This window comes from Pinus tabuliformis, chromosome 1_1 (assembly GCF_031772625.1).
Source record: "Pinus tabuliformis cultivar Carrire ecotype Pingquan chromosome 1_1, CPIR1, whole genome shotgun sequence".
In the NCBI taxonomy this organism is placed as follows: Eukaryota; Viridiplantae; Streptophyta; class Pinopsida; order Pinales; family Pinaceae; genus Pinus; species Pinus tabuliformis.
Genome location: NC_142297.1, coordinates 362871314 through 362882462, shown reverse-complemented (window position 1 = coordinate 362882462; position 11149 = coordinate 362871314).

Genomic DNA, 11149 nt, shown 5'->3' with positions numbered 1-11149 from the left:
TCTGATACCACTATAATTTCCCAATCATCAAAATTTTAATCAATTCTGGTACATTATAGGTGTTCTAATAAAATTCTTGCAGAAAAAACACCGAACACAATAAAGATCTGACAACACAACCTCTTATTTATGTAAATAAATATAAACAAAATTACATGCCCACACAAGCACTAGTAAAGCTCGTGCCTTGGCATGTATGGCTTCCCATCAACAAAGAAATTAAAGATGCTGAAACGTCTTAGATCCTCGATGGATACACTAGAGAAATTACTCCCATGGGGTTTTCGTCCTTGGGATCAACTAGAACTTGCCTTGACAAGCTCTCAACAAAAGAAAAAAAGATAAATAACTCTCGATGATTACATTGTTAGGCTCCTATCCCCTTTTATATGCTTCATTGAATCTCTAAAGACTTTATTTTATTGTTTTCACTCGAAAAACGAAGGCAAATACCATGGGTCAATGCTATTGGCAACTACCACGGTAAATACCATGTGTAGATTCTGTCCACTTTAACCATATCCACAAAAAAAAAGAATATTACAAATCGATTGCTTCTTGTTTAGTCTAAGAAGTTTATGTTTAGGAATTCCCCAAGATCCATAAAAGCAGAAACTTAATAGAAGTTACTCATCAACACCACAAAGTATGTTTTTTTTATTGAGAATATTGAGCACATGGAAAGATGCTTGTTAAAGTGGATGTTAGAGAAACCCTTAATGCATATGTCTAACAATAACAAGAATTGAGTTACCTTTTGGGTATTTTTCTCAAGAATCCTAACTATGTCTTAAAAATGTTGCTCGGGGCATTAAATTTAAACGATATTCCTTATTGATTTTGGGATTGGGATGAGAGAGTGATAGGAGATATCGTCTATTCTCAAAATAAACATCTTTTCACTTGTATTTTTTCCATACATAATGTCTCTTTTTCATAAATTAAATGGACAACCTTCTTTCCTTAATTCTTCATGAGAAACCATCCTTCCAAGAGGCATTAAGGCCATTTCTAGACAAGTAAGGCCACCTACTAAGTCATAGATTCGAAATCCAATGACTCTGCTACGAGCTCACCAAGATTTAGTACCTCTTACTCTTCTCTAAATTCTCCAACAAATCAATGTACAAATGAATTGGAATTGGGGGCAAGAAGCCCTTTTATAGGAAAAAATCTAGTTTTTTTTTGCCATTAGGAGTAAATGGTAGCTCGGTTTGACAAACCGTTAGCACTGTTGGAATTCTCTCACTGATCTCTATAATGGGTCTCCATGTTTCTCGTAATTTGAAACTTTGCCACAAAGCCATTTTTTCCATGAGGTCTCACTTTGGCGCATTAAATCAAATCTCTTAATATGATTCATATGTACTGTTGTACCACTTTCCCTTTGAACTTTTAGAATTATGAGTCAAGTTCTATCACGAGTAATCACTATTTACTCATTCTATTATGGCACGCTGCAGGCCTTTCCCATGTGGAAGCATCATATAGTCACCTTTCTTCAAAGCATTACAGATGAGTCACCCCTACATCTATGGACTCTATTCAAAGTCCCATTGAGTCCTGTTACAATATATTATCCATCTATGTGTCGCATTCATCCCATTTTTCTTATATTTGACCTCCATCTATCCTCATGTGCCTTTGAAAATCCTCCGTCTAAGTAATTGACCATCCCTTATGGAATTATGTCAGTCACTACGAGGTCAACCTTGCATGTTATGCTCTGACAAGGTAAATCATAACTCCACAAGTCCCCATATCTTCCAATTATCATCCCCGGTGTTAGTCATTATTAGGAATAATACTATGATGCTTGGGCCTTTGTTGAGGATTCATAATTGCCTAAACTCTGGTAGGCCTGCTTTTGTTAACATCAACACATTTATTCCAGGAGAGTAGTCTAGAGGATGGTGTACCTTTGTTTCATCCTTCATCCTTTCTTGGTGCCTCTAATCAAGCAAAGTGAATCATTATTTCCATTTTACTTGGTTTTTTCTCGCATGCTTAAATTCAACTCATTATCACACGATCAAGAAACATACACTTGGTGGTTTAGTGATCTAGCAGATTTTCCTAGATTTTTTGAGGTGTGTGTGAGATTTTCTAGACCTCATGAGGGGATGTCCCTTCAAGTAGCCCCTCACATACCTAGATGTCATAAAATTATGATCTAGCCTCAGAAGAAGTCATTTTTATTTGAGTGGATTTGTTTCTGCCGATTTCATAACTCACCACATGAACCTATATTTAAAATAGTCCATTGAGATATTTAAATACCTCTCCTATTCATTAGGGCTTCTTTGGTTGTGATCCCCCGCCCCACCCCCCTTCACCACACCAACGTGGGGGAATTATGTCTCATGTCCTCAAATCAACATACTTAATTGTATCAATCATGGCCACTATATTCGAGGAAATTATCTATATGGGGATCACTATCTCATTGTATCATTTTTTGCCCCATTGATGCCAGCATATCATGTATCATGTACTATGTACCTCAAGCCTAGATTGTTAGGCACACCATTATCATTTGTACTCGGTTATCTCGTAGGTATGGGTATATCTCCCCCGCCTTATTGAGATCTTGTACTCATCAATAAAGGAAACTTTTATCTCACAGGTAGGTTTCACCCCCTCCAACTTCACTCCTTCCTATTACTTGAGTGATCTCTCTCTCTCCCTATGACTCCCCTTCGGTGTTTTGCGAAAGTGAAGCTACAACATATTTTCGTCATACGATGTGCTCCTCAAACTCTTATGTTGGGCAACAATCTATTATCACCCAAAAAATGATCACCTAGTCATGTATTACTAGGTTGATCAAAATGCACCATGTAGGATAGGTTTTTACATATTAAAACCTTCTTTTACCTTAGGCAATAATTTAGTGAACCAATTTCCTAAAGTATGTCGTTGCATTCTAGACTACTACATGGAGGGGAATTTTAAGACAAAATAAATCTTTTGTCTTAAAATTTTCAATATGATGCGCTAGTAAAAAAGGTAAAGGATTAGGGGTTTGTCTTTACGCTATTGATGGTTTCTTTGGGAAGTAGAGTGATGGATATTGACAACAGCTAATGGGATTTATGGCAATGGAGGCTGAAAACAGAGGTGTGCATCGTGAGAGGAGCGATGGAGGCACTTTTGAAGAACATTAATGGGTGGTAACATAGTTGGAGTAATTTTCGGGGTTTCCATCGATTGTTTTTTAATATGTGTTTTTTTACTGTTTTATTTATTTTGAACGCTACTTATATACGTTGGTTGTTGTTATTAGAAAATTTTTGTGCTAGATTGGCAACATGGATTAGATTCACTTGAAGGATTGTTGAAAAATGTGGCAAGAAATTCTCAATTTGATTTTGCCTTGATTAAATTGAAAAAATTTGAATTTCCACATCAATAGACAACTTGGATGCAATTATCTTGTATGACATGGTTTGTGTCACCCATTTTACTCAATCAATTCGAGTTGGAGGAGTTAGAGTTCAGTTAAGCATGTGTGATTTCTAATTTGTAGTAGTCAAAGTCAGTTATCTCAAGTTGTTTTCAGTTAAACTAGGTCTAACTGTTGGAGGAACTAGTGGAAGGCTAGTTATGCAGTGATACTCCAGTCAAATGCAGTGATCATCTAGTTAAGTGATCAATCATCCAAAAATTGCTAGTGCATGCAAACAATTCGAGTTCCCCAGCTATGGTGGAGATTCCAAGGCAGTGTAATATTAGTTGTAGACTAGTCTTGAGTGTATAGGTGTTGCATGCAGTCACATGATCAACCTTAGGAATTGTGCAATCCATTTTGGAAAAAACCTAAATAATAGGGGCCTAATTTCTCAAGGAATTGCACAAGGAAATAGGGGCTCAAGCAGAGGTAGAAATTGACAAAGTTTGGGTTTGAGCTTCTTAGTGAGCAGAGGGATAGGTTATTCACTTACGAGTTGTGCACAGTTGAATAAATCAATTGTAATACATCTATATTCATAAGATTGATGCAAGAAGGCATTGGAGTTATTAGAAGATTGCTTTCCCCACGAAAAATATTGTGTGCATGTATTTTATTTCTTATTGCATGTCTGAATTTTTTGTTCTAAATTGTGAATTAACTTTCGTAGAGTAGTAGAGTAGGTCTGTGTCTTATGATTTTGAAAAAACTTCATGATGAGTTGCAAATCTACACCATAATTTCTACATCGTATCATAGCAGGATTCACATTAGAGCATGAATTTTGAATTTGTTTCTCAGGAGGTTCAAATTTGCAGTTCAGTGTAGTAAGATCTCTTAAGAACTGAAAATATGACCTTCAACGGGCTGAGGCTAGAGTATTCCTTGGAAGGCAACTCTAATTTCATTGACTGCAAGGATCGCATGGAGGAGGTATTCGATGACAATGGATTGCTAGAATACATCAAGAGAGATGTTACAAAACCAACAGAATCTGATGCCCAAAACCTTGCTCAGTGGAAGAAAGTTGTAGCCAAGGTGTGGATAATAATATTGGAGGGAGTATGAGACCACATTGTCAGCAATCTCCATGGGAAAGAAAATCCTTATGGAATGTGGTAGGCACTCACAAATCTATTCTAGAATAGTAGTGACCACAAAAAGTTGGTGCTCAAGGATAAACTTTGAAATATCAAGATGTAGAAGAATGACTTTACCCTGCAATATCTGAGGAGGTTCACACAAGTTCATGATGAGCTTGCAGGAGTTGGTGTTACTCTTTCAAAGGATGACTTGGTAAGAATATCCCTTCTAGGCCTTCCCAAGAGTTGGCATACCTATCAAGATTAAGTGAACAGGAGGGAGAAACTACCGAATTGGGAACACTTATGGTACGATTTGGTACAAGAGGAAATAAGGTAGAATACTAGAGATGGGACCTCATCCAAGGGAAAGGATGAAGAAAAATTTGCATTGGTTGGAAAGGGAAAGAAGGGAAAATGGGAAGAAATATCAAACCAAACCAGAATCCAACCAAGGGAGAAAGAAGAAAGATTTGTCAAAAATTAAATCCTTCCATTGTCATGAATATGAGCACTATGCCACGAAGTGCCCACAGAAAGAGGCAAGTGAGAAGACCTTAGGAGGAGCAGTGGGTGAAGCCTTGGATTCATAGTTCGACCTTGAATTTATCCTTATCGCATGCATGCCCAACATAGTGATGGGGAGCGTGTGGTACTAGGACTCAGGTGCATTGTTCCACATGACAGGGTGTAGAGACTTTTCAGTGACTTGGAGGAGAAAGATCTCCATATGTACATCAAGCTAGGGGACGACGGAAGGTACAACATGACCAGTATTGGTACAGTCAACTTTCAGAGGGAGTCAGGCTCCCCTCTCAGGCTCAAGGATGTCATGTTTGTTGTAGGCCTAAAGAAAAATCTCATCTCTGTTGCAGTTTTGGAAGACCGTGGTTATGATGTGATCTTCAACAAAGGAAAAACATTCCTGAGACACATAGCCACGAGACAGGTGAAGAAGATCGAGGTTTGTGTGAAGAATCTATATAAGTTAGATGTGGAAGATTGTGTTGCATTAAAAACTAAGGAAGAGAAAGTGCAGGGCCATGATGTAGGTGAACTTTAGCACATAAGCCTTGGCCATTTGCATCATGGCACCTCGAATAGTATACAACAAATATCCACTAGCCTCCCTAAAGGAGCACTTGAGCAGCAGGATGTATGCAAAGGATGTACCTTGGGGAAGTACATAAAATCCGAATTTCATGATTGGGACAACAAAGCGCATGCAGTCCAAGAAAGGATCCACTTTGATGTCTATGGACCTTTCTTTATAGCCTCCACTACCCGACACAAATATTTTGTCCTTTTATTGATGACTTCTCACATAAGTGTTGGATCTCTTCATGCAGAAGAAAGATGGGACATTCTCCAAGTTCATAGAATTCAAGGCACTGTTTGAGAAAGAAACCAACAAGAAGGTGAAGGCTCTCTGGAGCAATAATGGAGGTGAGTATGTGTTGAATGAATTTAAAAATTTATGTGCGAAAGAAGGCATTCGACGAGAGTTGACAACACCCCACAACCCACATTAGACTGGGGTGGTTGAGAGAAATATCCATAGCATTTTTGGAGCAACAAGGGTGATGTTGCATGACCAAGGCCTACCTCTGCATTTGTGGGTTGAGGCATGCAATACAATAGTTTGTTTGTAGAACTGAAGTTCTCATCAGATTCTTGGCATGATATTACACTGGAGGAGGATTTCTCGAGAAGAAAGTCGGATGTATCGCACTATAAGATTTTTGGACCCTCTGTTTACTGCCATGTCTCCAAAGAATCAAGGAAGAAGCTTTAGTCAATAGCAAAATTCGGGGTATTTGTGGGTTACACAAAAACTCCCCACAGCTAACATGTGTACTTGCCATCACTCATAATGATAGTTATGTGAAGGGATGTAAATTTTGATGAGGAGAAATCTATGTGATGCTCTCTTGAGAGGGATCTTTAGATGCCGCCAAAAGATGAGATTATAGCTCAAAAAGAGGAACCTCAAGAAGTTGTAGAGCAACCACAAATTGTGGAGCAGGGAGTGGAGACATTCACTAAAGCAAATCCTCCAGAGAAGGCATAAAAATAAATAAGGAAGTTGATATACATGTGTAGGATGCGAGGGAGAATGTGGGATATCCTTCAAATTTGTGTAAGCAAAGGAGGTCACCTGAGAGGTACACTGGCGACATGGCTCTTATGACTGAGCTTACAGATATTGAGCCATCCTACCTTGAGGAAGAAAAAGAGAAACCTGTATGGGTTGATGCAATGGTGGAGGAATATGAATCCATTGCAAGGAACCGTGTTTGGGAAAAGATACCAATAACAACATATAAATCAATAGTGGGTTTGAGATGGATCTTCAAGGTGAAGTAGGCAACAAATGAAAGAATAGGGAAGTATAAGGCCAGATTTGTGGCCAAGGGGTACTCTCAAGTTGAGTGAATTGACTATGAGGAGACATTTTCTCTTGTAGTAAGGTACTCATCCATTAGATCAATTCTTCGTTGCGCTACACAAATTGGGTGGAATATCCACCAGATGGGTGTAAAAACAACATTTCTGAATGGGGTTATTAAGGAGGAGGTGTACATAGAGTAACAAAAAGGTTTTGAGACATTTGATCAAGAGTCTCATGTGTGCAAACTCAAGTGAGCACTGTATGATCTCAAGCAAGCACCTCGTGCTTGGTACACCAAGATCAATAGTTATCTCACCGGTTTGGGCTTCACCATAAGTGAACTAGATGTAAACCTCATCACGTATGGATAGAAGGTAAATTTCTTATTATTGTCTTATATGTTGATAATTTTATTTTAACTAGTGATGAGATGTTGATCATATCTTACAAGGAGGACCTTGCAAGGGAATTTTAAATGAAGGACATGGGTCTCATGCACTACTTTCTCGGGTTGGAAGTATGACAAGGTGATGGGTGATTATTTGTCACTCAAGGCAAGTGTGAAAATGAGATACTATAGAGATTCTACATGGAGAGTTGTAAACCCATGGAAACACCTCTAACGAACAACTAGAGAAAGGAGGATGCCACTTCAGGTGAAGTGGATGCTACCATTTATCGACAGCTAGTGGGTCCACTCATGTATCTTGTGAACACATGACTAGATATGTGATGTGCAGTCAATGAGCTAAGACACACTATGGTTATGTCAACCAAACTATTTTGGAAGGCAACTAAGCATGTTTTACAATACCTCATAGGCACTACCCAGTTTGGGCTATGGTATAGACGAGCAGAGGGAGTGAAGTTGTGCGGCTTTATAGAAGCAGGTTGGGCACGAAGCCCATTAGAACGAAAGAGTACATCAAGTGTAATTTTTGTTTTTGGGTTTGTAGTTGTTTCTTGGTACGACAGGAAGCAAAGATCTGTGGTGCTCAGCTAGACAGAAGCATAATACATGGCTGCAAGTCAAGAAACATGTGAGGCGATATGGATGAGAAAGATACTTGTTGGACTATTTGGTCAGATGATGGATCCAATTGTGATAATCAGAGTTGCATCAATCTCTCTAAGAATCTTATATTTCATGATCAATCCAAGCATATAGATATCCAATATCACCATTTACGAGACTGTGTCTAGAGGCAGATGATGTTGCTACACTCCATTCTAATAGAGGAGTAAGATGTTGACATTTTGACAAAATATTTGTCAAGAGGGAAGTTCGAATTCCTTAGGTGCAGGATAGGGGTGGTTGATAATCCCTTTCTTGCAGAGAGGGAGTCTTAAAAAATGTAGCAAGAAATTCTCAATTTGATTTTTCCTTGATTAAATTGAGAAAAATTGAATTTCCACATCAACAGACAGCTTGGATGCAGTTAACTTGTGTGACATGGCTTGTGTCACCTGGTTTACATAGTAAATTCAAGTTGGAGGAGTTATAGTTCAGTTAAGCATGTATGATTATTAATTTGTAGCAATCAAAGTCAGTTATCTCAAGTTATTTTCAATTAAACTAGTTCCAACTGCTTGAGGAACTAGTGGAAGGCCAATTGTGCAGTGGGACTTTAGTCAAACTCAGTGATCATCCAGTTAACTAATCAATCAACCCAAAATAGCTAATGCATGGAGAATTCGAGTTCCCCAACTGTGGTGGAGATTCCAAGGCAGTGTAACATCAACTGTAGACTAGCCTTGAGTGTACAGGTGTTGCATACAGTCAGATGATCAACCTTGGGAATTTCGCAATCCATTTTGTAAAAATTCCTAAATAATAAGGGCCTAATTTCTCAAGGAATTGCGCAAGGAAATATGGGCTCAAGAAGAGGTAGAAATTTACTAAGTTTGGCTTAGAGCTTCTCAGTGAGAAGAGAGACAGGTTATTCACTTGTAGGTTGTGCTCAGTTGAGAAAATAAATTGCAATACATTTCTATTGATCATATTAATGCAAACAGACATTGGGGTTTTTAGCATATTATTTTCCTTAGGAAAAATTTTGTGTGCATGTGTGTTATTTCTTATTGCATGTATGAAATTTTGGTTCTAAATTGTGAATTAACTTCCGGAGAGTAGTAGAGTAGGCTTGTGTCTTATGATTTTGATTAAAACTTCATGAGTAGTTGCAACTCTACACCATAATTTCTACAAGGATGGTGGAGGCAAATTACAGAATATTCGTTAGTAGACAATATGCCTACTTCAAAATATCTATGACAACTTTTGCGAGAAGAAGATGTTGAGGATAAAAGATTGGATTTTCGAAGAATTAGTCACAAAATTCACAAGGGTGGTAATTTTGGTTGCAGGTGTGGAGGTAGATGGATTAAATGTAATTTTGGCTGCATGTGTGTAGGTAGACAAGTCATAGTTACTCCTTTGATTTTTGTCGATGATGTGTTACTATTTGGTAGATTGACTTCTTTTGGTTGGTCTTTGGACTCCTTATGAATAATACTAAATCTCATATGATTTATTATTACCCAGATGATGCATTGGTACTGGAGATTTATCATATTTTTGGTGTTATCTCCACTGCATTGGATGCAGATTTTAAATATCTTAGATTTATGCTCCAAACTAATTGTTATGGAATTAAGGATTGGAGTTGAATTATAGATAAAATCCACTGTATACTTTTATCATGGGCACACAAGAGGCTCTCCCTAGGAGGCAAATTGACTCTAGTTCGAGTAGTCCTTCAGAGCATCTCTGTATATTGGCTTCATATTTTTGCTCTACCTAAGAATATCAGTAAATGTATCTTTCCGGCTTCATCTTGGCATGGGACAATTTGTGTCGTAAAGGATAGAGTGGGCTTGGTTGTTTTTTACTCTGTATGGAGGTGATGGATGACTAGAATCATCTATTTCTTTGATTCTCCATAGTAAAATCAATTTGGAATGGTGTATTTAATATGTTCCATTTACAGGCAGATTCAAACTATTCTTTTGTGGTTTATTGTTTTTGGCAATAGATTATTGAATATAAAACATTTGGATCACTTCCAATATACATTTGGGGTTCGACCCAAAGAATGAATTACTGTCCCAAGCTCCTTTGTTGTGATACATCCACCTCCATCGTTGTCAAAAATGCTAAAGGCCTCCCTAAACTTAGACATAACCTCCATCCCATATTCCTTTAGTAGATAAAACCCTTCTCTTATTTTTTAACCATGCCAATCTACCCTCCATCCCATATTCTCTCATGAGCCTTGTGTAAACCACCATTTCATTCAAGGATGGGGATTTTGATGCCTACTCTAACCATATTTGTTAGATACTTTCCCCCTTTTCTTTCTTATGGTTTCTTGAGTTGGCCTCCTCTAAATATTCCCTACTCTCCTTAAATTATTTGAAAGGTATCCTTTGGCTACTAACCCCATTTTACCAGAGATCCTTGACATGTCCCTTGAAATTTTGATTCGGCCCCATGAACTATTTTATGCTAGTGAGTCGAAAGCTTTAGATTTCTTTTCCACATATTCATTCATGACCAAACACTATACCACTAGTTCTAAGAATCTTGTGGTTACTATCACCACAATAAATGTATATTGTATTTTAGAGGAGATAAGAATTGTATATTTCCCTTTGGGACACTCCAAAAATATTTTGATGCACCCTATTTGTCTAACACTCTAGTATACTTTATGACCTTAATTCCCATTCCATGTTCATCCATGTGGATGCAATTTATGATGTTCTAGGACAACCTAATGTCCTTGTCAACTCCCTCTCATCTTCCTTGTCATGTTTTCTAGGACTTGTGTATCCAACAAGAAATTTGGGAGATGAATGACATCAAGGTAGAAAATCAAGGGGTTTTCAAGTCATTTATTTAGGGTTCCCACTAGCATAGTCCCACCATATGATTCACCCAATCCCTAAATTGGGGTTTAGTGCTATTTCAATTAATTATTAGATGATCATGGTGGGCCATAATTCCAGGTTAAATGTTATGACTCTTCATAGGATATTATTGGAGATAATTTAGGAGACACCTCTTTGGCTAAAGGGTCAGTGAAGGATTTTGACTTCAATATCAAACCATCAACCATATCCTCAACATATCAAACAAACAATCAATAAGACAACTGAGGTGAAGCATGGGAATCCTCTCTCGCCCACATTGTTTAGGATATATACCAATCTATGAATGCC